At 45.4% G+C, this 27,729-nt stretch overlaps 1 protein-coding gene across 13 annotated transcripts in view; it reads left to right on the top strand.

Moving 5' to 3' along the window:
* The first annotated feature begins 237 nt into the window (after positions 1-237).
* Positions 238-27,729, top strand: part of NCOA1 (nuclear receptor coactivator 1) — a 406,595-nt gene continuing 379,103 nt past the window's right edge. For 11 of the 13 annotated variants that reach the window (XM_084829475.1, XM_084829481.1, XM_084829477.1 and 8 more), the window contains exon 1: positions 238-990. The gene's annotated coding sequence lies outside the window, so the exon portion shown is untranslated. Of the gene's footprint in view, positions 1,329-27,729 lie in introns of all 13 variants that reach the window. The other 2 variants (XM_084829488.1, XM_084829483.1) reach the window with 1 other exon arrangement.

Genomic DNA, 27,729 nt, shown 5'->3' with positions numbered 1-27,729 from the left:
GCTGTCCTATCGACCCCCTCGCTGCGCGTGTGGGGGAACCCCGATAACAAAACTTCCCCTTGCTCAATCTTTTTGTGTGTGTGACACGCCTATATTTTCATCTTTATTTGAAAATAAAATGTCAACACCCCCCCCCCCCTCACACACACCTACCTTGACTACTAGTTAAAAAGGAATATTGACGCTAAAGCGGCTGGAGAAAGAGCAGGGCCTCTCCCCCGCTGTCTTGCGTACACACACACGCTGGCAGCTCCGCACATGCTTCGGGGCGCTCTTCCCGCCGTCGCTTGAGGAGGTGCAGGCGGCGTTAAAAGAAACACTGATCTGAGGAGGCCGGGGAAAGAAGCCAGGAGCAGGGCCTCTGCGCGCGGGTGTGCGTCACAAGGCGGCAACTCTGCACATGCTTCGGGGCGCTCTTCCCGCCGTCGCTCGACGAGGCGCAGGCGGCGTTAAAACTGGGCTACGGGGGGGGCGCTGCGTTTTCCGTCGGGGGGCGGGGGCGGGCCGAGGGGGGCCAGCTCGCCCCCCAGCCGCCGCTCTCGGCCGCCCCGTCCGCCGCCGTCCCCAAGATGGCGGCGGCGGCGCGCGGCTGAGGCGAGGAGGGGGCAACGTCGCCTCCGCGGCCGCGCCGCGCCGCGCCCGCCGTCCCCGCGCCCCCTCCCCTCGCGCTCCAGCCGCCGCGGCGCTCGCTGGCCGGGCCCGCCCCGCCCCGCCCGCCAGCCAGCCAGCCAGCCAGCCAGCGCGAGGAGGAGCCGCCGGAGCCGCCGCCGGAGCGGGAGCGCGCAGCCAGGGGGCCCCGGGCGCCCAGGAGCCCGCAGCGGGAACCGGGGCCCCAGCAGCAGCAGCGGCGGCACGCCGCCTCGGCTCCGCCCGCCCGGCCGCCGCATCCTCGCCCGGCCGCAGCGGCCTCGGCCCGGCCTGAGGGAGACGGCCGAGAGAACGGCAGGCCGGGCGAGCGGCTGTCAGCCCGCTCGGCGGAGGCGGCAGCAGGTGAGGGCGTGAGGGCCCGCCGCGGCAGCTGTCAGCGCGAGGAGGGCCCGCCGCGCCGTGGTGGACGGCTTCCCTGGGGGACGGGGTTGCGGCGGGCCGGCGGGCGCAGCGCAGGATGAGGCGCGGCGGAGCGGGGCGGGGGGCGCGCGAGCCTGGCCGGGGCGGGCGGGGGCGGCGGGGCTGCTGCGCGCGCGAGGGAGCCCAGGGGCGACGCGCCCGGGAGGGGCTCGCGGGAGGGGGCGTGGCGCAGGAGCGGCCGGCGGGGCGGCCGAGGCCGCGGCGGGGGCTGTTGCATAATGCCGAGCGCCAGGCGAGGGGACTTGATCCGGGGAGCAAAGGTGGGGGGGGACGTGCGGGAGCGTGATTATTTGGGTGGGGATGGCGGCAGGGTGGAGGCGAGACGCCTGTGCGGAGGTCTTGGGGGCGAAGAGCGGCTGTGGCAGGAGGAACGTGGCTTTTGCCGCGGGGGGAGGGAAAAGGCGTGCGAGGGCCCCCGAGCGTGGTGGGGGTCCTGGATGGGGAAGGGGTGGAGAAGTGCTGCTCTCCCAAGGGGGCGGGCGCTGCCTGGGGGAAATGGTAGAGGGCATCATCTGCCTCTCTCGCAGTAGGTTAATACACCGAGAGAGGGGGGAATAGAATGAGGCCACGAGGAAACCTTCACATTTGGAAGGTTCAAAGGCAGCAGGATGAGCAGGTTGAGAGGGGACCTGCAAGACGGGCGATGAGATGCTGAAGAAAGCGGAAGGCGCCCCGCAGCTCCCTGGTGAGAACAGGAGAACCCAGGTAGTGAGGCACAGGTGACCCCCTCGGCCAGGTATGAGCACATACCGGGATGGGACTCTCCGTCACTCACTTGCTTTCCCTCTCCCGCTGTGATATCTTTAGGAAATGAATAGTAGTTTGAGGGGATGTAGAAGAATGTATGGGGATTGGGGGAATGTAACTTGGGGTTGGGAAAGGGCTTGCCATGAGAGGTGAGCTCTGGTCTCTGTGGGATTTGGTGCACCTCCCTGTTTCCCCTTCTGTCTTGGATTAAATTTGAATAGGAAACGGTCTGTGGACTACCTCATCTCTTCTCCACAACACATCAAAGGTGGGGTTGGAACTGGAAGCAATCAGATTACCTGGCCTTCTGAGCAGAGAGGTCTCGCTCCCCACCCCAAAATGCCAGGGAGAGGCAGCAGTTGTCGTGGGTGGGGATTCTTTGCGGCAGGCACTCCCCATGCAAACAAGGAAAGGCATTGAGCTGCTGGCCCTGCCTGTGAGTGGCATTGACACCTGGGGCATCCCCTCTCCCTCTATGGGGCTGGGAGGAGACTACAAAGACATAACTGCGGAGGCAACTGGAGATCTGGGCAAGAAGGGGATCTGCAAGTGGCTGTGTAGTTAGAGAGGCAGACGGAGCTGTGGTTGGGGAGGAATAAGCCATTGAACCAAAACTGTGCACATGGAGATGCTCCTTCTGCTTGTATCTGGATTCTGTCAAACGCCACTCCACTCTTCTCTTAATATTCCAGATGAGTAGTGTGATGAAATGTCATTTGGGAGGAAGGGGGCAAACCTACCTGAAAATGGCCCTCTTCTCTCTCCCTACTTCTGTTGAATTAAGGCCCTTAACTTTTGACATGCCTGTGCATTCATTCTTGATTTATTAAAACACACACACACACACACACACACACACACCAACCAGTAAGTTTAATAGCAAATTTAGTGAAGCTAATTCCTGCATTTTCTTAGGATGTCTGGTTTTCCATTAAGAATCTTGTAGTCTGCTTTGACTCTAAATATGGCTGGAGGGGTGGGTTGGGGGGACTGCAGTAGACTGGGGCAAAGACGGGCAGGGGGTGGTGAGTGGTGATGGTCACATGGCAACAGGTAACTTGCAAGCTGAAGTCCGCATTGCACAGAGAGCTGGGAGGGGTAGGCATTGTTGCTTTTAAACCATAGCACTTTGCTGTTTTTCCTTGTCAGTTAGACTATTTATACCACCACCAGCAAACCGTTTTATGCACACTAATTGTTTACATGTCCCCTTTCAGGGGGCTAGGGGAGAATAAGTAATACCCTCCTGCAGCTTTTCTGGTTAAAGGAAATCAAGATGGTAATGCGGTATCAAATGGCTTCTAGGGTAATTTGAGTTTAAGAGATGACTCAGTTTTTGAGGGCAAGGGATGAAGTGTGGGAATAAAGGGCAAGGGAATAAAGATGGTGGGTGATGGGGACATTTGAGCTGGTGCTGCATTAAGAGTACATGTTGAGAGGCAGCCCCCACCCACCCCTTTGTGTTGGCCTCTAAATGGTTTGGTTTCATGAAAATGGCTTTTCCAACCACTTGAATCTAAGGATTATCAAATCAGTTTAGTGAATATGTTTATAGATAATATGGTTTAATGTGTTACACCTGGAGCATAGCATTGCTAACTGGCATTAGATTTCTATCTCTAAATCACATGTTTGTGCATGTAATCTGGTTTCCTAACCTCATGCACTGAACTTCCTCTATAGGCAACTTGAAGATTCTTAAGCTCACATTCTGGAAGCAGGGCTCCTCTTCTTGAATGAATCCCATGAGTAGGAAAGAGAGAGGTGGTTGTGTGTGCGTGTGCTGAATGTATGTGACATTTAGCATGGAAGGAAATAGCGGTTGAAAGGGGACTTCTTTTTAGTGTAGGTTGAAGGAAATGCACCTTACAGTGGGAGTATTTCAGGGCATGTTTAGTAACTGAGAATTGGGTGATCATTCTACCTATTATTGTGTATTCTGATGATTTTACTGATTTGTTCTACAGATAAAGGAAAGGGTGTTCTTTGAAGTAAAGTGCACTGTAGTTAAGAATAAGGACACTTCTTTAAGTTCAGCAATGGACAGGGGCTTTCAGTTCTTAAAAACCTTTATAGGGCAATCTTCAGCCATGTTGTTGACTGCTGACTTTTTGACTTTTGTTGACTTTTCTCTTTGGGAAAAGGGGAAGATACAAATGTGTGAGATAACTAAATGTTGGATTGGAATACCAAATACCAGTTTAGACACCTGGACTTGAATGTTCATTCATTCAACTTCATTTATAACCTAACTCTTGGCTCAAAGAACACCCCCCTAGTCAAAGTGGCCAACAATATAAACTCAATTAGAAAGAGCAATACATTAAAATAATGAGTGACATTAAAATTTATCCTGATATCCTAAAAACCGAAGCAAGAAAAATAGTAGGCCAATGGGACAGACTTGGCTTCAACCCAAGTAATTTGGTTTAAGTGGATTGAGGCTCTGTGTGACCTTAAACAAAAGCAGGTATTGGAAAAGGAAGGTGGAAGAGAGCTGGAAATGGTTTTCTGTTGGGAGGAAGATATACAGTTTTAGGAGATGTAGTGAGGGGATAACAAATCTATGCGATATGTGAAGAAATGTGAACCTCCGGATTAAAGCTATAATGAGGTCTAGTGGTAGTTTTAGCACAGCAAAATGGCATTCTTAAAGAACAACTTGTGTCTCTTATAGTCCATAATGCCCCCCTTTCCAGTCATCTTATACAAGAATTAAGTTATCTAGCGCATTTCATTTCCTCCTTTATGTATATTTGTTTCATCTGGATTACACAGGTTGATCTGTGGCAGTGGTGGGTTTATAGTTCTGCTTCGGAGCGGGTGATATATATGCACACAAGCCCATGGTGGTGTACTGGTAAATTTTGGGGTGCAAGTGACAGTGCCTATAGTCACATGCCCAAAGAGAGGCCAAAAATGCAGGCAACTGTGTTGATCCATATCAGCAAATCAGTTCTAGCAGTTTTCATCTCTACCCAGAACAGTTCTTTTATAAAGCTATTGGATCTTAATTGCTCATTCAAGATTAGGCTACCCCAAAATACTTTGCATTACAACAGGGTTAGCTCACAGCTATATGTTGTTGCTGAGAAAATTCACCCCCCCCCCCCAGCTGCTGTGAGAATTGCAGCTAAGTTCAGAAACAGGGAAGTTTGGGTGGGGTGGGGACAGAGGACAGCAGCATTCCTGCTAATCAAAAAGTGCTGGTGTAACATCCTTGGGAGTCCTGGCTCCAGTACATCATTGCACCCCACCCCACCCCCAGTCTTTGATACCTTTGGGTTCTGATACTCTATTTTCAAGAACTGTAGAGAGTTGGGTTTGCCTACATACGGAGGCCTTTTTTTGCCCAGCAGCAAGGAGGAAAATAATGTAGCGTAGGAAAATGTGAACATAAACTGTATTTTGGCGGTGCTGAATCATTTTGCTTGCTTGAAAATAATTAGTAGCTGAAGCTGACATTCTTTTAAAATGAATTTACAAGCTATTGATAGTAGATGATAAATGACACTGATTTTCAATAGCCTGTGGTAAAAAATATAGTTGGATCTTTTCAGCTGTGTGGAAATACATTATCAAATGTTGCAGCATTGCCTGTGTCTTCTGAAGAATTCAGCATGTTATTTCAGGATTAATTAACCAATAGAGATATTGGGCACGTTGGTTGAACCTTGGTTTTTATGCACAACTTTCCTTTTGTGGCAAGCAGATTAATATTCATGATAAGTGTGACTACTTCACAGTTTGTTATGTAAAGCAAATTGTGACTTATTGGAATATATTTATTTATTTATTTATTTATTATTTATTTCATTTCTATACCGCCCAATAGCCGAAGCTCTCTGGGCGGTTCACAAAAAATAACTTTCTTGTATCTTAATACTGTTTTATAAATGTGTATATTGCCCCAGTTTCTGAGCAGGATGCATTTAAAAGTGTAATCTTAAGTGTTCAGCATTATTAGTATTTGATATTATGATATTTGATCTGCACAGATGTATTCAACTAGCTGATTTAGAGAGAAAGTTGGTGGTTGCTGTTAGTTTGGATTGTGTTAATTGTCAGAATTTACGTTGCAGGTATGATCCACTGATGGGATATTAAGGGAGCTATGAACTGAAGAAAAAATAACTTGCTTTTAAAAAGTAAAGTTGTGTACAGTGTATGTTCTTTTGCCTAACGTATTGTGTTTAGTTGAAGCTGTGATACCTCTGTATTTGAGCATGATGTTTTTCAAAGTTGAATATAAATCCTGTTGCTTTTTTTTTAAACAGAAAAAGAATGCAAAAATGGGTAATGATTAAATCAAGGTCTGGAAAGGGTTTGATTATTATCCTGGGGGGCATTATTTGCCCATATTAGCATGCATTGGCAGAAAGGTCTAGGGGCCTACGTTCATTGAAGTTAAATTAAAATTAGAAGTTCAGGTTGAGACCTAAATGTATTGTTGGTGTCTAAAGATGTAGGTGTTTTTAATAAAATAAACCATGAAATATAATTGGAAAAGTGTCTGAAACAATAGTTCAGATGCCTTACTCTTCACTTGCATAAAAGTCAGTGTTCAATTAAACTTTTTTTTAAAATTTAGCTAAAGCTGTTGGCTGAATCTTCACTTGTCCTGGTATAAAATGAATATAAAGTATTGTGTAAGACAGCCATATTAAATTTATTGCAGAAATGAGGTTTGAGAATAGATTGAGGATTGTTCTTTTGTGAGTTTAGGAACATACATAGGAAGCCGCCGTATGCTGAGTCAAACCATTGGTCCATCCAGCGCAGTATTGTTGACAGTGACTGGCAGCGAGGTCTCCAGGGTTTCAGGCAGGAGTTTTTCATGCTCTACCTGGAGATGCTGGGGATTGAACCAGAGACCTTTTACATGCAAAGCATGTGCTCTGCCACTGAGCTGTGGCCTCATCCCTTCTGTGTTCCAGTTGGATTAGGAATGCACCTCTGCATAAGCAGTGGGTTCTCATTTTGACATAGGTATTCGTCAAACTTCTGTACAATTCCTATGCGGAAAGCACTTGCATGTAGGGAAAAGAATATACAGATTTTCTGTTGTAGCACTGTATTGTATAAACCTAATAGCTTAGTTTCCATTTAAAAAACGATTACCAAGAACCCAGCCTTTCAGTGTACGTATTACAACTTCAGGTAAATAGAGAAATAAATCATTTCAATAACCTATAATGCACAATAAGGGATAATTTCAGAATAGCTTATTGTAAATTGTATTACAATCGATATATTAAAATTGTGGATAATACTCCCCAAATATCCTCCCCCTTAACTATCCCCATTATTCTCTTTGACAGTTATTCTCCCTCACACTGTCTGCTTCAACTTTAATTTTATATAGTTAGCCCAGCTATCTTCATTGGGGATTGTACTATTCCTCACCATAAATGAATTATGTAAACTGGATTAGTTTATTTTAAAAAGTTATTGTGCTTGTGAATAATAGATTCCTGGTGCATTGGTTCTGTGTGTTTTTTTAATCACCCACATACATGTGACTAAGAACGTGCCATTTCAGAGAGGTATCATCCTATATTTTCTGCGTTACTGGCTAACAACAGCTTCTCAGTGAAGACTAGCAGACTGCTGAAATCCTGCACACAATAGCCTGGTTCACACATAATGACAACCCAGAGATTTTTAAGCCCTGGGTTGTCATGAGTGAGTGAGCATGCTAGTAAACACTGCTTGATTACTCCTTCTGCATGTGGGAGTGGCTAACTTTGTCCTTGGCTTGATTCCCATGACATTTGAACCAGAAACTCTTGGCTTGTCCCTCCCCTGATGAGCCAGAGCTGGGTTAAAACTTTTAATTTTTAAACATTCTGTGTTATTGTGATGTGTGAACTGGATGTATAAAGTCAATGGAACTTAAAAATATGTGATATTATATATGACGTTAGCCTTGGCCAGAAGGGATCTTTTGCTGAAACCAGGCAAGTTTCAGACAATCGAGCATAGAACATTTATGACATACCAACAAACAAAATAGTCAGTATATATTCCGCTGGGTATATGTGACTTTACAGTTGCTGTGTGCATATGCATGTGCACATGCATGTGAAAGCTGTAGTAATTCTCAGAGAAACTGGGCAGCTTAGTTTCACTACCAAAATAAATGACCTCAAAACCTGTAAGCAAATTGTCCAAATATCTTGTATAATTTATCTCTTGTTGTGTACTGTAAATTGTTGTTACAAGATAGAAATAAAGAAATCTTATGCCTTTAAAAGAGAAATCAAAGTTGAGTACATGTGAATAACATTATTCTGAAAAAATAGATAAAGGAAAATGGTCAAAGCTGCTGTTTTTATTTCAGAATGTCTTTACTTTGGATGAGTAAGGAGAAGGCTTTTTCTGTTCAATATTTTAAAGCTGAACAAGTGTTCAGACAAGTGGTACTTGCACCAAAATATTGCAGTGTTTTAGAGATGTTAAATTACTGGAAATCTTAAAGCCATGGGGGAAAACAGTTGGTTTTTTCTTGGGGGAAAATGGAATTTTGGGGAGGAAATAAAAAATATGCAATGCTTTTTTAAAGCATCTTTACAAATCTAAAGCCACTTTGTTACTATAGGAACATAAAGTATACTATGTATAACTTGGCTTGCTCATAAGATTACCATGTTTGATACATTACATTTAAAAGTATAGTTTATTCAGACAATAATTGAAAATATACGAATTGAGTTTATTTTAAAATTATTTTATTTTTTTGTTACAAATGGAGCTACTAGCTGCTGAACTTACAGGCATCCTAGCATGTCTGTTATTTGCCAGTTTATGAGAAGCTAGCAAAAACTTAAAATTGAAGACAGAAGACACCATCATCTTTATAGTAAAATGGCAAAAGCTATATATTCTGAACTTAGTCTCCTCCACAGTGTCAAGCAGACATAGAAAGCAACTCATTTTCAGAAAAAGCACTGAGAAAAAAAGGGGGAAACCCAAGTTTCGTTGAATATTAATTTTGCCACATGAAACTTTGTCTATTCAGTCTCATTTTCTGAGCTATCATTATCAACGTTTTCTGCTTCTTATTGATCCTCCATTTTTTTATTTGCCCAGATTGAGACAAGCTTCTCTATCCTTCTACAGTTTGTTTCTTCAGCTTGTGTGAGTATTTCCAAACACAGACAGTTACTTTCACATGCTGCAGAAGATCGAGGAATGTGAAGCAGAGAAGTAAGAGGAGTTGGAGGCTCTGTTGTGCAAATGCCTTGCCCCTGTTGCAGGAGATGATTGCTTGGCAGAATCCCAGATTGTATTCCTGGAGCAAGTATTCTGCAACATTTGAAAGTACCTTTCCATCGTCAAGTCCTGAGTGTGCTGCTTGTTTCATAATCCAGTCAAATGCACAAGCAATGGTATCATCACATACATTTCTGTCTTTGAATTTTGAATCCGAGAGATTTGCAGCAGCATGAATTGGCTGACAGAATTCTTCCTGCTTCTTAATAAAGTCTTTCAGTTTACTTTGTTCTCTACTTTTAGGTAGAGGTACAGACCCGGTTTGTGCGTAGCAACAAGCTGTGGGTTGTTTAACCCACGTGCTGTTGGGGCTGTGCAGGAGTGTGCTGCTTCCCTCTTCCTCATCTCTTCTGCTTTGCATCCAGTTTCTCGAACAACCCAGGAACACTCTTTTCCTGGGTTGTTTGATGTGACGTCCGAATCTGGAACTCTGGATTGTTAAGAGACAAACCACCCAGAGTTTTAACCCATGGTTTGTTGTTGGGTTAAAACTCTGGATTATTTTCCCCACAACAACCCAGGGCTCTGGGTTCACATGTAACGCCAAACAATCCAAGAACAGGGCGTTCCTGGGTTGTTTTCTAAATTGGATGCAAAGTGGAAGTGGTTGAGCAGGTGGGAGGCAGCTTGCTCACATCTGTGTGGCCCCAACCGACCTTGGGTCATTATGTGTTTACCCAGTCATACTTAGATGATCAAAGCCAGTTGATTTTATTTTGGTTGACAAAAGTGCACCGTCCCATTCACACACAGTGATTGCTGAAGAAATTGGCTTTAGAATCTTCAGGGAGTTCTGCAGCTGAATGCAGAACGCATCCTCATCAATTATGGTGTTCCTTACATTTTTGGGTACTTTAAGATCCTCAGCTATTACTTTTTCTTGAGCATATTTATTTTTAGTAAATTTTCAAAGAAGATCACCATTCCAATCCATCGAGTTTTACTACAGAGTTTGTGTCATTGTTTTATTCTTTGCCTCCTTTTCTGCTTGCTGCTTCTTGAAGACTGCAGCTATGATGTGAGCAGCTTTTACATGTTTTATAACTTCTTTAGCTCTTCTGTAGTCCAGTTTCATGATGTCGTTAAGAAGCAGGTTTAGCCCATGGGATGCACATCCTACTGCAGTAATATTTGGATATTTATCCATTATGATCTCCCATGGCATTTTCATATTACTTGCGTTGTCAGCAAAGAAAATACTTCACCACTCCCAATCTCCTGTAGAACATCACCTATTTTGCAGTTGGTATATTCTGTAGTATGTCCTCTCCTGTTTCATTGCTTCTGTAAAATAAAATGGTTGAGATGTTGTCACAAAGTTTATGATTCCTTAATCTTTCTCTGCATTTGCCTACCCATCTGTAAGTACTGCAAGATAAAGTGCTTTGTTGATTTTCCTTTGCACAGATTCTATTACCCATTTATATTATGCCTCTGGAAGAGGCTTGCTCACAAAATGTCTGCTGGGCAAATGGTATGATGGCCTTAGTAACTTAAAAGCTTCCAGCCAGTATGTATTTTCAGTTATTAAAGATGCCATTGACAGTGGCATTCCAGAATAATACATTGCTCTTGCAAGAGCTGCTTGGGTCAGTTTTTCCCTGATCTTCAGGTGTTGTCATGTCTACAAATAAAGCTATTGACAATTTTTTGTAGAACTATTTGCACTTTCATCACCATCATAGTTCTCCTCACTTAACACCCAGAAAGGATTTTTTAATGTCTACAAGACACTTCTTACATACAAGGTTGTGCTTGGCCATCCTAGTAGCATTTGGGAATGTGCATTTCATTGGATGGTATTTGCAAATCACAATTTTCTCAGAATAGCTTGCAGTGTGGAAATTCTAGAAGTTGGTCTTGCCATTTTGCTAAGGGAAAATAAAAATAAAAACTTTAATGGCTAGCTTGCATGTAAACACTAAGCTACGGCATGCACAAATTTAGTAACGGATGGAGGAGAGGCCTTCCTTCAGAGCTGTAAACAACTTTCCTGTCGGGCAGGCCTCACCTCACCGCTAAGATTGGGGGTGTCATTTTGCCACAGAGCATCAGATAGTAGAAATTCAATTATGGTTTACATAGAGGTTATGAAGATAAACTAATGCAGCTAAAATATAATTCAGTATTCTGAATTCATATGCTTTTAAACTCTTACCTTTCAATATTCTGCCATAATGCAGGATATCTTTATTTCCAGCATCCTTGGCAGGTGTCATTCGTCCTCCAAGGAAGGAGATCTCACACCCTTCCCGGTGAAATTATGATCTCTTAAGTAAATGTGTGTGTTTTCCAAACTGAAGAGTATAAGGCAGGGATGGGGAACCTCTGGCCCCTGGGCTGAATATAGCTTGAAGATGGTTCCCCAAACAGCCTGCAGAGATTTCTCTTCCCAGGCCCTTTCCTGGGGAGGCATCGGAGATTACAATGGGAATTTCCCTTCACGCACTGCTAACTGGGCCAAAATAGGCTCTCCACCCTTGGTATAAAGGAGGAAGAGAGAATACCTGTGAGAGCTGCAAGTCTGCAGGCATAGTCTAAGCACTGTATTCCAGTGGATTTTACCTTGAGGGAACCCCACAGGTCTCTTACAGGTTGCCGAGGATTCTGGGAAGTAATCTGATGTATGTGCAGTTCCTATAGGATCCTGGCCAGGATTGTTAGGTCCCTCTTTTTAATACTCTGAACAGAGAGTGAATCATACAGCACAGCCAGCAGTCTCCCGCAGCTGCTCACAGTGAAATTCCTGAGGAGAACAGAGCCAGATGCTCTGACTCGATAGTCTTCATTCCATGGACTAGCTCATCATTGATTCTAATTGTTTAATTACACCTACAATTAAATACTTTATTTCAGGCCACTAGTGTGCCATGCGCTAATTACTATGCCATATGCATGATGCTAATGCTGTTTCACGGATCATGATGTTATCGTGTGGATTGCTTTTTTTAGACAAGGGTTTTGTCAGAGCCTTCAGGTACAGGGAGTCTTAGACCAGGAACCTCCTGGGGGCTGGGCTGAGGTCTTGCTCCCTTGTAAGAGATGTACCACTTCAACCTGTATTGAGCCAGGCATGGGTGGCTGGAATGGGTTTCTTTGAACACAAGACAAATTTAAAAAAAAGATATCTCCCACTCTTTATATTGTATATTGAGCAGCATAAGAATATTTAAGTGAACAATCTTGTGTATGTCTACTCAGAAGTAAGTCCCACTGAGTTCAGTGGAGCTTACTATTTACTTATTACACAAATTTGTATACTGCTTTTCAGTGAAATTATCCAAGTGGTTAACGTAATATATCAATAAAATTCAGTAAAATAATCAGTGCCCAAGAATAAAAATAAAGTTATACTGGCTGGGTCACCACGGGGAAAGCCTTCATAAAAAAAGTGGTTCCTAAGCAGGTGTCTAGAGATCAAAATTGTACACGTCTCTCTATTGGCAATGGGGAGCATGTGCCAGAGGGTGGGTGCTGCTACTATGAGGTAAATGTGCATAGGATTGCAGACTAAATGAATAAAAGTTGGCCAGTATTTTCTTTTATTTCTAATGTTTAAGTTCTGTCATTTCATAGAATGATAGAATAGTAGGGTTGGAAGGAGCCTGTAAGACCATCAAGTCCAATCCCCTGCTCAGTGCAGGATTATTTCATTATTCCGTGTCCTGCACTCTATGAATGCAGCCCAAAATAGCATTTGCTTTTTTTGCAGCCACATCACATTGTTGGCTCATATTCAGCTTGTGATCTACAACAATTCCAAGATCCTACTCGCTTGTAGTCTTGTTGAGCCAAGTATCCCCCATCTTGTAACTGTGCATTTGGTTTCTTTTTCCTAGGTGCAGAACTTGGCATTTATCCCTATTAAGTTTCATTGTGTTGTTCTCTGCCCAGCGCTGCAGTCTATCAATCAGTTTGAATTTTGTTTCTGTCTTCCAAGGTATTAGCTATCCCGCCCAATTTTGTGCCATCTGCAAATTTGATCAGCATTCCCTGCACCTCCTCCTCCCAGTCATTAATAAAAATGTTGAAGAGCACTGGGCGCAGGACTGAGCCTTGCGGTACCCCACTCGTTACGTCTCCCCAGTTTGAGAAGATACCATTGATAAACACTCTTGGAGTCCAATTCTGTAGCCAACTGTGGATCCACCTGATCATTGTTTCGTCCACCCCACTTTGAGCTAGTTTGCTCATTAGGATTTCATGGGGCACTTTGTCGAAAGCTTTGCTGAAGTCGAGGTATATGATGTCTACAGCATTCCCACGGTCTACAAGGGAGGTTACCTGATCCAAAAATGAGATCAGATTCATCTGGCAGGATTTGTTCTTGCCAAATCCATGTTGTCTTCGAGTAATCACCTCGTTGTTTTCAAGGTGCTTACAGACTGATTGCTTTAGAATTTATTTCCTTCTCCTCCTTAAAATCTTGTCTGTAGTATCGTATACTTTGTGTTGCTGATGGAGGCTCTATGCCTTACACTCAAAGAGACATGGCCAACTGACTATCTGTTAAGTGTAGGCAGTCATGGTTTATGACACTTACATAGCTGAGGCAGGTGCCCCTGGAGGTTCTGCCATCACAGGTTCTGTGGCGTACACCAGCCCACCCATTTCTGCATGTTTGGGCATTGCTCACTTCTCCATAAATAATAACGCCCTTGTTCTGTCTGCAGGAACTAGGGATGGCGGAGAATTCCACCATGGATTTCAGTGAGGCCGAATGCACTGGCATTCAGCCCCCCGAAACCCGTGGCAGAACGGCCTCCCACCCTCCGCCGCCCGTGGATTCTCCCCTGGGACGAAGCTTACCTGGGACTGATGTTCTGGCAGCGGTGGCCGCGACGGCGGTGGCTGGTCTTTCGACTGGCTGCCGTGGCCGCCATTTGCATCTGCTCTTTGCCGTGATAGGCTACGTAAGTATTTATGTAGCCTATCACGGCAAGCAAAACAAACAAACAAGCAAACAAAAAACCGCGTACGCAAATGGTGGCTACAGCGGCCGCCATTTGCGTTCCCTTTTTTTTTGCTGTTTTAGCCTACGTAAATATTTACGTAAGCGATTACGGCAAAAACAAAGGGGAACGCAAATAGCATAGTGGGCGTTATTTGCGTTCCTTTTTTTTCCTCGCCGTAATAGCTTACGTAAATATTTACGTAGGATAAAACAGTGGGGGAAAAAAGGAACGCAAATAGCGCCCACTACGCTATTTGCGTCCCCCCTTTTTTTTCGCCGTAATAGCCTACGTAAATATTTACGTAGGATAAAACGGTGAAAAATAGGGAATGCAAATGGCCGCCGTAGTTGCCGCCATTTGCATACGTGGTTTGTTTGTTTGTTTTGCTTGCCGTGATAGGCTACATAAATACTTACGTAGCCTATCACGGCAGCCTGGCTGGATGCAAATGGTGGCCGCTAGGGTGGGCGCCATTTGCGTCGGCAGCAGCCCATCTGCGGCTGCGGACGGCCCTGGCCAGCTGCTCCGTGGAGCCGGCCAAGCAGGATTCTGGGGGGAGGACCAGATCACCTCCCCCCCATCGAGGATTCTGGGGGGAGGGACGGAGCACCTCCCTCGACACCGCGAATCACGTCTGCGAAAAGGTAAGTGACTTTCGTACATCCCTAGAAAGGCTTACCCTTTGCATTGCTCCCAGACTGTGAAGCATTGAATTCCTGTCTTCTTTCTGTCATGGACTCCGCTCTCCCTCCTAGCCTTGCCAATTCCTGGATTTCCTCTCAGATTGCTTCTATGGAACTGACCCCTCCATCTGTCAAATATGGTTCTCCCCTTGAGGAGTCACCTCTGAAAGCTGAATATGAGCCAACAATGTGTTGCGGCTGCAAAAAAGCTGCAAATGCTATTTTGGGCTGCATTCATAGAAGCATAGCTTCCAAATCCCAGGAAGTACTAGTTGCCCTCTACTCAGCACTGGTTAGGCCTCATCTGGAGTACTGTGTCCAGTTCTGGGTGCCACGCTTTAAGAAGGATGCAGACAAGCTGGAGAGGGTTCAGAGGAGGGCAACAAAAGTGTTCAGGGGACTGGAAACAACCCTATGAGGAGAGACTGAAAGAACTGGGCCTGTTTAGCGTTGAGAAGAGAAGACTGAGGGGAGATATGATAGTGCTGTTCAAGTCCTTGAAAGGTCCCAGAGAGGAAGGCCAGGATCTCTTCTTGATCATCCCAGAGTGCAGGACATGGAAGACTGGGCTCAAGTTACAGGAAACCAGATTCCGGCTGAATATCAGGAAAAACTATTAGAGCAATATGACAGTGGAACCCATGACCTAGGGAGGTAGTGGGCTCTTCCACTCTGGAGGCATTCAAGATGAAGCTGGACAGCCATCTGTCAGGGATGCTCTGGCTTGGATTCTTGCACTGAGCAGGGGGTTGGACTCGATGGTCTTATAGGCCCCTTCCAACCCTACTATTCTATGTTTCTATTATTCCCGTGTATTGCTGCCTCCCCCTGCTGGGTATCCCCCTCTTCAAGAGTCCTGATCATGGAGATAACTCCTGGACTCACCCAAATCTTGACAGTTCCTATGATCAAACAGAGTTAGCCTATGCTTTGATTGATTTTACCCTGTAACATTCTCCATGCTGTTGGAATCTTATTAAAAGGAACATTGCTCCCCTTCCTCTACAGATACAAAAATTCTCTCTTCTGCTGCACCCCCTTTTGCTGACTTGGAGTAGTCTACTCTTTGTCTGTCACTGGCTGCTCTGTGTTGCGAGAGGACTGCCTCTCTGGATGCTGTCCAGGAATGCAGGATGGCAACTTGTACCCTGCTTTGGGGGTCCTTGGAAGTCATGCAGCTGTTGTCCCTCATTCTAATCATGGGATCTTGGGTGCGGAGGAGGTTTTGGTAGGAATCAACCAGAAACGTGCTCAGTTGGATGAGAGAAAAGCAACCGAGGCATGTAGTTGGAGGAAGTGGCATTGATCAGCAGCTGCTTTCTCTTGCTCTTATTCTGTAGTGATTTTGCTGTTGACGGCATGTTTTGACTCCCCCCCACCCGCCCCCCGGCTTATTCCTTCAACTCTGTGCTTTCGATATATGTATATTTGTGGATTGTTGCACTGTTTACTTCTTACTTGTGTTTTTTACCTTACAGTCCTTAGCCTGTTTGAGGCAGGTTGTCTTTGGAAGATAATTAGAAAGACGGGTTGGGGGAGATTTGATCCTTGGGAACAACTCTTAGAACACAAAAAGGTTTAAGGGCACTACCTGTCAGGGTGGACCTGAGCCCATAGAATCCCAGAGTAGTTCTGATTCTGAGGAAGAGCATTCGCTTCTGGGAGAGGAGTGCGCTCCTCTTTCCCAGGGCCCACAGCTGACGGAGATTCCTCCCACCAGCATTCCTAGATTAGATAGCAGTCCAGGGAGTGACCGAGCATGGGAAGTAGACTTGGTGGATGCGCGACGCCGACGCAGAGAGCGACGCCAAATGGAGGGCGCAGAAAGGAGGCATAGTGCCCGGTTGGCGCGCGAACAACGGCTGCGCCCAGAGGATCCAAGGGAAAAGGGGAGGGACTCTCCCTAGTCCTTAAGTTCAGGGGTCTGCCAGTAATTCCCTTTCAAACGGCGACCAACTGTTCCAACTTAGGGCATAGGTACTCTGCTGCTCAGTTCTAGTTGCTACCTGTAGAGTTGTTAAGTTGCAAAAGAAGAATAAAGCTTTGAAAGGAATCCCTTTGTCTGTGTCTGGACTTGGCTACTGGATTAGATTGAGAGAGGCCTCCAAGGAGCCCTTGACACTACCTTATCACTGTGGTAAGGAAGGAAGGAATTTTACAAACGTGTAAACTATGAAGTTGTCGCAAACTGACTCTTGGCTGATTTGATCAGTATTGTCTACTCCAGCCTTCCTCAACCTGGTGACCTCCAGATGTTTTGGACTTCAACTCCCATCAGCCCCAGCCACAAGTGTGGCACCAGGTCAGGAATGCTGGGAGTTGTCATCCAAAATATCTGGAGGGCACCAGGTAGGGTGGCCTACTCTCACCTGCAGTGTCTCTCCTGGGTCTCAGGCAGGGGTCTTTCCCAGCTTGGCTACCTGGGAACCTCTGGATCTCAGACTATTTACGTGTAAACCACATGCACTGCCACTGTGCAAGGGCTTCTCCGATTCAGGGGCAATGCTGCTTTTCTGACAGCACATGAGAGAGGGGGATATATTGAGATTATCAGCAACAAGACGGAGAAAGATCATAATGTCAACAATAGAAAGGCAAGGGAAACAGAGGGAGGATGCCGACCGTGGCATTTGAAATGCTGTTGAGTGCTGCAGTTACTGGCCTTCTGTTGGATCTTTCCTCTCCAAGCCTTTATGTTATTTTAGGGGGATTTGTAATATGTTCCAAAATGTATCAGGCAGCAAATTCATTAATGTGCTACACAGTTCATGTACTATATCTGATCTCATCTGCATACATCAGAAAAAAGTGTTGCCTTTGGCACATAATGCATGTGTTTTGCTACACTGCAAAGTGCATAACACTGGAAGTGGATCCCTGGAAGCATTATGTTCTTCCAAAAATGTGCTTATACTCTCTTGAGTTTCCACCAGCTATTGTCTTGGCGCACTCTGTTTTCACAATAGGACTTAGATTTATTCAAAGATATGCAGGAATTTTTAGGGGTTGCGTGAGTACTGGATCTGAAGATAATTACAAGAACTTGTATGAGAGTGGAAAGTTTAAATTAATAGGGAGGCAGCCAGCACTGAAGTTATAATCTGGTCCTGAAGCCATGTCTGTTGTTGAACGCAGCTCTTAAGTCAGAGACATTGGCTTAAAACTATGGATGTTAACTCTGTTCTCATAGGTAAATCTTCCTTAACAATAAACATGTTTTGTTGTATCCTGAAACTGAATGACGAAATACAAATGGTAGCAGTTTTGGAGCTGAACGCAGAGCCATGGGAGAGGGAAAACAAGAGAAGCACTTCGTTATTGCACATAAGTTAAGGCTTACTGTTGCTTGTTAAACAGGCTCAGCAACTTGGTTACAAAGGTCAGATGCCAGTGCATTGGGCGTTCATTGTCAGAGTCCACTTTTTTTGCTTTCTTTCACAGCATGGAGTGGTAGCCTTAAATTTTTCCAAACACAGGACTTGCCTTTAAGCCTAACGTGCATGATGAGACCTACCTTTAATTTTTGATTTTTTATATTCTGCTAGTGTGACCCACCTTAATTAAAGTGAGCTTAGTTGGCCCATTAGTTGCAGGCCATGGCTTAAGAGTATGATGCCTAGACTAGGTCACCTGCCACTACCTGTGGGAAGCCCTTTTAGTCATTCTACTGAAAATGGCAGGTAGACGGCATCTTTCATCAAGCTTACTCAACACTTCCCTTTTGATGTTAAGTCTACTTTTGTGATAAGCTGCTTATGTTCATTGGCAGAGGGTTGATAAGCATGTGATAGGTTTATTTCCCCTTCTATTCTTAGGTGATTTCCTGAAGGAGATCCGGGTTCTAGTCCCCACTCGGCCATGGAAGCTCACTGGGTGACTTTGGGCCAGTCACAGAGTCTCAGCCCAACCCACCTCACAGCGTTGTTGTTGTGAGGCTAAAATGGAAGGAGGATTATGTACGCCGCCTTGGGTTCCTGAAAGAGGAAAAAAAGGCGGGATATAAATGTAATGAATGAATGAATGAATGCAGACTTGAGTTCCTGCTCATCCCATATACATACAAAGAGTGGTGGAACGGGTATATTACTTTGTCCCCCTTGTTATTAACTGCTCATTGAAAATCAGGCAGTTACAAGCATCAAAGCAAGAATCTTATTCTATCAACTATGAGGGCTCATTTCTTTTTTTTTGCACAAAAGCTACAATTTTCAAGCTTACATGTCTGAGAAGTATGGAATTTTTGTTAAGGAATTTTTCCCACACAGGTGAGAGATAGAAAAGGCTGAGGCAGTTCTTAATACACATCCAAGATAGGAGTCATACAACCCCATTTTTAAAATAAATTTGATTTCAAGTATAATACAAGAATTCAGATTTAATATAGAAATACAAATCTATATAAATATTCACCAAAAATTACAATATTTTTCATAGGTTTTTAGCAATCATGTATCTTCTATTACCGTATTATGATAAATCATCAATAGTTGTTCCAACTTCCTATTTCTCAACGAATATCTAAATAAAATGTTAAATAACCCTGCTTCAAATTGGTCACTACGGGTAACAAGTGTTATCTCCAGATATGTGTTTAGGCCTTCACATGATCTGAGATTTGCATGTAAAAAGGATCTTTTAACTTTGTCAATAGTACGCCTTAGCAGATTTGTCCTAGTGATACTCACTCATACAAAGGCCCTACTTCTAAGGAGTTTGGTTTGTTGGTCACACAAGAATCAAAATATACAAATGATCACTTTGGGAATTAGCTTGTTTGCAATAAGCATTTAGACACTAATATTATTTATGAACCCCAATAGGGATTGATTGTATATAACTGAAAGTTTTATGCACACAGAAGGCCAAATAGGGATCGTACAACTCAATACACAGGATTGAAGGGTAGGGAATTTAGTTTAATGATGTTTAATACACGTGATGTCTAAATCAAGGGCTGTTACACTTAGAAAACTAGGTCATGGGCAGGTGTGCCTGACTCTGTCCTGTACCAGTTGGATTATGGCATCTGGAGTGCCACTGGGGTTGGAACTAAGCAAATTGGTGTTCTGAGGCTTCTGGGAGAAAGTGAAAGATTGGAGGTGGGAAGAGAATAATGAAATCGAGAGAAAAAAATTCTGCAGCAGTTTGTTTTGGGAGACATGCGCAACCCAGTGGCTAGCCTGTACGCTTGGTAGAGTTATAGGGAAAGCTAATTTAACACATGCATACAGGTCCTGGGACCAGGTGCGCCTGTTTCATTTACAGATCAATATGTATTTAAAAGCCTGAAGTACTCTGACAATGTATCAAAAAGTAGGTATCTAAAATGTTGATTATAATTGGTTTTAGAATCAAAAGAAAGGGTTTTGTTTTGGTTTTAGAAAACAAGGAATCTCCAGCCCCCTTCCCTCCCCCTCCGCAGTGCCCAGCTAGATGGGCAAAAAAGCCCCACTAGTGAAATACGCAGGGCGGGAGGATGTGGAGGTGAAGACCACTTCCCACTGTTCCTCCCACCCTGCACTGGATGGTCACAAGCCTCCTCGTCCTCCCACCCTGCATATTTTGCTGGGCAGGCTTTTTTGCCCATCCAGCTGGGGTGCTTTGGAGGGGGAGGGAAGGAGGCTGGGGAGGCCTCCAGATAACTCGCATCCTGGCCTCTCCAGTCTCCTTCCCTCCCCACCCACCGAAACGCCCCCTTCTCTGAGGTTGAGTTCCTGACCTCAGAGAGCAACTGGTGCAGTTCTTTCCATGCTGGCTGTGAGGGGGAGGGGGGTCAGAGCTCCGATTCCTCCCTCCGAAGTTGGAGCGCTGTCTCTGATCTCGGATCAGGGAATCTGAAATAGCCTATCCCCCCGCCCACCACACTGTCTAGGGACCATAGGATTGCTCCCTTACTCTATAAATACTAGCTTCACTTTTGAAAACAACAATTCCTGTAATATTTTAAAGCTGATTTTAAGTACTATTAATTTAATAGCATATATTCAATTTCAAAAAATAATCTCTTCGTATTTCATTTAATATTGATTACAACAACTAAAATAATAAAACAATCCCCTCATACAATGTAAAATATAATATATCCTCAGTCTACTGGAGGTTACAGAAACAACAGTGACCTTAAGTTGCATAGAACAACCAAGTCTGGAGATCTTCAATATCCTGCATTCCTTATCCTCTTAATTGTTTTTGTCTATATCCAACAAAAGAAACAAATCTAAATCTTTCAGATATCTCAAATTAACCTGGGAGAAATCTACATGAGTGATTTGGTGCGAAGCAAGAGCACTTTGAGGTCCTTTGCAACACATGACATTGTGGCCAATCTGCAGCCAGCCAGCCACATCCCTCCTTTTACTCCATATTTTTACTAGCGTGGCTCCCAGGCAGTTCTCCTGCAGGATGCCCTGTCCCTCCACATTAAATCCTGGGCGTGCCTCTGTGACATGGCTGTGACCTGGCAGCGAGGTGGTCAAGGGGTGGGGCCGCCCCTCCCCATTCCCTCTTTTCCCCCATTGGCTCTACTGGCACCAGTCAGAGTATCTACCCTGCCTTTCTCATTCCTAGAAGCGCCAGAGTGCTGTTTCTCCCTTTCAGGATCCCACCATATTTGCTTTTGCCAGTCAGAGTATCTACCCTTCCTTTCTCATTCACAAAAGCTTCTGAGCTTGCTACCAGCCGGAAACCCAGCGCAAGAGCCAGGGGTGAGGGGGAGAGACATTGGCACTTCCTTTAATAGACATAGGAAGTGGGATTTTTTTTTCTTCAAAACTGACGGTCAAGCCTTAAGTAACTCCCTGCTTGTATCCACCTCCTCGGAATGAACTTGGGGAAGCCCTCGGGGTGCCTGATGAGAACCACCTATTCCAGATTCTTCTCCCCTCAGACACTGCTGCCCTGCTTCTGCCGTTCTTCCTGCTCCTGTCACACCAATGCCCACAGCTATTCTTCCCTCCACCCAAACTCACCAAAATACACACTTGCTCCATCTCCTTTTTTAAAAAAAGGCATCTTTCCCTTGAGAATCTGTAGCGTCTTTTTCCCATTGAGAAAATCGGAGCCGGGCTGCTGCTTTCTCCCTTCCTTAGTTTCGCTATTCCAATCTGTCAGGATAGTGGCTGGACTCATTTGTAGAATTCAGGCTGTTTTCTCCATTCATATAAGTGCAATTTTAATCTTTCCCATATCCCAGTGCTGGATGAGAGACTCTGTGAAGCCACCCCCCCTCTTTCTTTGCATGTTTACTCAGAAGTAAGTTTCGCTCCCCAGTAAGTAGTAAAATTTGCTCCCCTGCAGTCTCAAGCAGGGAAGTAAGCCCCACCGAATTCAGTGGATTCAGTGAAGTATGCCTTCACGGGTATCGTGCTGTGAGGTTTGCCTTTTCTTCAGGTACTTCCAGTAGACTTCCCTGAGCAGAGGAGCATGGACAGAGGTTGGGAACAGCTCTCTCATTTGCTGAGCAGCACCTACAGGGCTGATGACATTTTTCATAAAATCGGCTTTGGTCTGTCACGGGCACATGAGGCAAGAAAAGTGGGGTTTTAGGTAGTGCATCCTCGGGTTTTCTTGCTTTTTGCGCCGCTGATGGACCAAAGCCGATTTCATGAAAATCCTGATAATACCCTGATGTGCTTCCCATTCCGTTGTTGTGGAGATCCAGCCCCAGCCTTCAACACTTGTAGAACTACCTGCACAATTAACATTTCCAAATAAAGTTGAGGCAGTTAAGGGAGCTAATGCAAGAAAAAGTATTCTACATGCTCTTCATTAATGGGCAGAGCACTCCAAAGTGGGCGAGGGGAGGGGGGAGCATTGCTGGCTCATGCTGGCCAGGCTGGGAAGTGGCAGTGTTTCTGGTTTTTGCTAAGTCAGCTCCAGGCTGACGTAGCTGAGCGGCCCAAGGATCAGGCCCTGTAGGGGATTCATGGGGCTATGGATCCAGTGGGTCCCAAGCTGCAGGTGTCCTGCCCCCAAAACACTCTGTTTGGGGACCTTCTGCCAGCCCGTCCTGGCCGGAGCACAGTCAGCATAGTTTCCTGCCTACTGAACTTCCCAGGGATGGAATGAGGCCGCTGGGGCAGATGGAGCCTCCCTACTGGTGGAGCTCCCCACAGGCGGTGGAAGGTTAGGATTGCTCTGTGGGTTAAGATTGCATCCTTAGACTTTGACTTCAGTTTCAGTCTTTAGGATGCATTTTCCTTTGTAGGCTGGCAACTGTCTTTCCACTTTCCCTGAAACTTCAGGTAACTCTGAAAGTTTGAGTCTTCCATTAGAGCATATATCATCAGTACTTCTTAGAAGAAAAAGTGCGTAGTGCTGAATCATACCTGCTTTAATGAGTTCAGTCTCTAAAAACCCTTTTAGAAAAAGTCTGTTCTTAAATCTTCCTCTCACCTAAGACCAATCGTTGAAGTTTTACAGTGCAAATGCAGATCCTATGTTTTTCCGGAGTAGGTCTGTAGCCATGCTTCCTCATATTTCCTCAGTCTCGTTCTCCTCAACGCCATTAATAGTGCAATCCTATATATCAACTCAGAAGTAAGTTCATTGAGACTTACCCCTATGTAAATGTGTATAGGATTGGAGCCTAATGATACCAGAAATAATTCTCTTGCACAAGAGACACAGTGCACACTGATCCTCTGTTCCTGGGTCTCACCTGAGGGCTTACCAGAAGGGAACCTTCTAATAAGAGTGTCCCAGAAGTGTTTGTGCCAAACATCAACCTGCTGCAATAGCCCCCTTACAGAGGGAGAGGTTAACCCCCTCCTGGCCAACAACCTGCAATCCCCAGAGATGATAGCTTCAGCAGTAGAAATTTGTTTTTGCCAGTTCCTTCTTCATCAAGCAAATTAAATTCTTTTCTCCTCCCCCCTCCCCCCTGATGATTATTCTGATAGGACTTGCTGATTTTTATATTCAGCTGTCACGTTACATTAATGTTAAAGTAAAAAAAAAAACCCATCCCTATAGCAGAAGTATATTTTTCTCCTAGCAAGCACTAAAGATGGAAGATTATGTAGTTATTTCAAAGCTTTTGTAGTGTTGTTGCAGTGATGGGCAACCTATTTTTGGTTGGGGGCCATGTTCCCTTGGGGGTAGGGGTGTTGGAGAAATCCACAGTGAATTCAGATGAGTTTGGATTTCTATGAATCCGACCTATGGATTCTGCAGTGGACCATCTTTTTCTGAGTCGTGCTGATCTTGTGGACTTGCAGACTGGTTTTTTTTTTTAATATTTGAGGGATTTGAGCAAGTGCACAGTTGTGCTAATACACACTTGCAATAATGTGCATTAGCGCTAATATACACTTGTGCAAGTGGAACAGAAAAAATATCCTTTAAAAATCTGATTTTGTGAATGAGAGGGCAATGGAAAGAAAGTCACATGAAACACAGACGGAATGGATTTAACAAAATCTGTGCATCTCTACTTGAGGTTAATCTGTCAGGGCCATATGCTGGGCAGGGTGAGAGTCAAACGTTGGTGGGGCCACCCCTTCTTTTTCTCTCTCTGCCCACCTCCTTCTCTCTCTGGAGGGGCTTTGGATTTGTTACCGAATTTGTCTAACCTCTATAGAAAAGAGGTTTGAAAAGGCTGAGATGAGCAAGCTGTGTGTAACTGTTCTTGTGATCTTCAAGTAATGGAGGGAAAATATCCTGATGGTAGTATTACTGCTCCAGGAAAAGGATGATGTGGGCACTGAAGGACAGTCTCTACATTTCCCAAAAGCTAGGGATGTTGGAGAATTCCGCCACGGACTCCAGTGAGGCCAGATTCTTTAGAACGACCCCACCACCACCTCCCGACCCCCCTGGAACGGACCTACCTGGTGGCGGCTCCAGCGGCGGCGGCTCCAGCAGTGCTGGCAGTGCCTCCGGGGCGTCTTCTGGCCAATGCCAGGCTGCTGCGGCCGCAAATGGCGGCCGTCGTAGCGGCCGCCATTTGCGTCCCTGCCAAGCCCTGATAGGCTACGTAAGTATCTACATAGCCTATCACGGCAAAAGGCAGGGATGCAAATGGCGGCCGCTACGCCATTTGCATCCCTGCCTTTTGCCGTGATAGGCTACGTAGATACTTATGTAGCCTATCACGGCTTGGTAGGGACACAAATGGTGGCCGCCATTTGTGGCCGCAGCCCGGCTGCAGCTGGAAGTCCGGTTGTGGCTGGCCCCGGCCGGCGGGTCCGTGGCCTTGCTGTGGACCGGAGCCTGCCGGGGAGGATTCCGGAGGGGAGGGATGGATTGCCTCCCCCCCCCCCCCCGCGGACCCTGGTGCACCAGACCGGATCGCCTCCCCGCTCCTGTGGATCCCAGCAGACGGAGGTAAGTGGGGTTTCGTACACCCCTACTAAAAGCAGAAGGGTAACAAAGACACTTGTTTTAAGGAAATGACTGTGCCATGAAATGCCATCACAATCTCACATGGCAACCAGTCTTTGTGCCCCAGTGTGCCTAGAGACTGAGATGAAGAGGTAATGAAGGCAGGGATGAACAATATGCAGGCTACATGTAGCCCCACAGACTCTTCTTGTGGTGGTCCATGAGCTTTTATTAGAATTCTTCCTTTTGGGACATTTTGCAGACAGGCTTATGAACATAAATTATGCTAAAGGGTTGGGAATATGGAATCAAGTTAACAAGCATCCTCAATATCTGTATTCATATCGTAAATTAATCTAGCACATCCACCCTGCCTATCAGTCTGATAGTTTTTAGTTGCAGGGTGCAAATGAATTACAGTCCTCCAGTGTGTGGAACATTTTCACTTGTGGCCCTTAGTGCTGAGCAAGCTGCCTAGCCTGAATTAAGGAGGTAATGTTTAGTGGACTAACTTTTGTTCATGCATGAAATAAATGCGGACCTTCTAAAAATGCAGAATGCATTAAAGGTTCACAGTGGCTGAGTCTTGAGGCCTTAGGAGCAAAATGGAAGGTCTTCGTGTCTTTTCCAGTGCTGCCACTCATGAAAGAAACAAATTTTATTGAGGGTATTAGTCTGTTCCTGTTAAGTGTTGACTCGCCATGTGCTGAATGGTTCTCCCAGTTACTTAACCAATAATACAGATTGTGGATCAGCACGTTGTCAGTCCGCTCTTGAGCATGTTGAGGTGGAGTGTTTTGGGTGTGCCCTTTTATTTTAAATGTATAATAATGGCTTTTGTTTCTTTGAAGCTCAGGGATTGGAGTGCTGGTCTGGTCACACCCCTTGTGTCTGATTTGGTGGACTAGGGTGTTGTCTGATTAGCTGCTCTGGGGGACAGAGGCCTTGTGAGAAACTATGGCTAGGACTCTTATCAGCTGTACCCCTGTGGGATTGTCACAGGTATCTTTCGCCTGGTGCCCTGGACTGGTTTCTTCTGATAATGAACCTTTGGCAGAAAATTATTCTTCAATGGTACAAAATACCATGCACCATTATGCTTTGCCCCTTTCTTGTTTTGCTATTTCTCCATATTTATATTAGGTACACAGAAAGCGGTCTTGTACTGAGTCAGACCATTGAAACATCTAGCCCAGTATTGTCTACATAGACACTCTGAGCTTCACACTGAGCTTTTATCCTGCGATTGAGATTGCTCCTTCATGGAAGTTTGCAGGCTCTTTACATGATGCCGTGATGTACAAGGCGTGTCCTGCACTAAATGCCCTTTGTTCCATTTTTAAATAGATGGCAAATAATGAGCTATCAAATTACCCACTTGTGTTCCTCTTCAGTTTTTTCCGTGAAAAGAGTAAAAGCTGCAAGAAGAGGAGCAACATCAGTGAAAGATAATGGAAGACTCAGATATGGGGACAAAGAGGGGGAAGGGGTTGGGGGAAAAGGAAGCACATGCAAAAGGGAATCGTTGTGATCCTGCATCTAAAATGGAAGCAGAAAGCCCTGTTTTAAATGCAGGATTTTAGGCTGGTGTAGAGATGCCCATAGGCAAGCAACCTTTCCCCAGAATGTCAGTCAAGAATATATTCCAGCCCTACCTAGAAATGCTAGGGATTGATCCTGGGACCTTTTCTGTGCAAAGTATATGCTCTGAGGGCCAAACTAGACATGATGTGGAATGTGACTCTACATTTTATATGCAGTTAAAAAAATGCAAATAGCATCAGCTGGAGGAAGGGCTAATAATTCTTGGGATTGCTAGGGATGTCGGAGAATTTCTCCACGAATCTCCGGGAGGCCGAATGCCAACGCATTCGGCCCCCCGAAATTGGTGGAGAAACGGTCTGTCCTCCGCCCCCCCCCCCCCCGGATGGGACTTAACTTGGTCTAATGTCCCTGGCGGCAGCGGCTCCCAGCGGCGGTTCGGTGGCGGTTCGGCGGTGGCGGCGGCGGGTCTTCCGACCAGCTGCCGCCGCCGCCATTTCCAAGTGTAAAACAACAACAACAACAAATGTGATAGGCTACGTCAAGATTTACGTAGCCTATCATGGCTAGATTTTCAAAAAACACCATGATAGGCTACGTAAATGTTTATGTAGCCTATCACGGCTGACTTTGGGGGAAAAAAAAAGCGTGTACGCAAATGGCGGCGCCCATGGGTGCCGCCATTTGCGTTCCTTATTTCGGCACGTGTAGTCTACGTAAACATTTACGTAGACTATGGCGAAAATAAGGGCAACGCTATTTTGCGTTGCCCTTATTTTCGCTGTAGTCTAAATGTCTACGTAGATGTTGTTGTTGTTGTTCAGTCGTTCAGTCGTGTCCGACTCTTCGTGACCCCATGGACCATAGCACGCCAGGCCTTCCTGTCCTGTGCTCTCTCCCGGAGCGTGCTCAAGTTCATATTCATTGCATCAGTGATGCTATCTAGCCATCTCATCCTCTGCCGTCCCCTTCTCCTTTTGCCTTCAGTCTTTCCCAGCATCAGGGTCTTTTCCAGGGAGTTTTCTCTTCGCATTAGGTGGCCAAAATATTGGAGCTTCAGCTTCAGTATCTGTCCTTCCAATGAGCAGTCAGGGTTGATTTCCTTTAGGATGGACTGATTTGACCTCCTTGCAGTC

The sequence above is a fragment of the Heloderma suspectum genome, chromosome 1 (assembly GCF_057233095.1).
Source record: "Heloderma suspectum isolate Gila_16-S chromosome 1, 16-S_ref, whole genome shotgun sequence".
Classification (NCBI taxonomy): domain Eukaryota; kingdom Metazoa; phylum Chordata; class Lepidosauria; order Squamata; family Helodermatidae; genus Heloderma; species Heloderma suspectum.
Note: the sequence above shows the minus strand (reverse complement) of the source record. Positions and strands in the feature narration are given on the sequence as shown.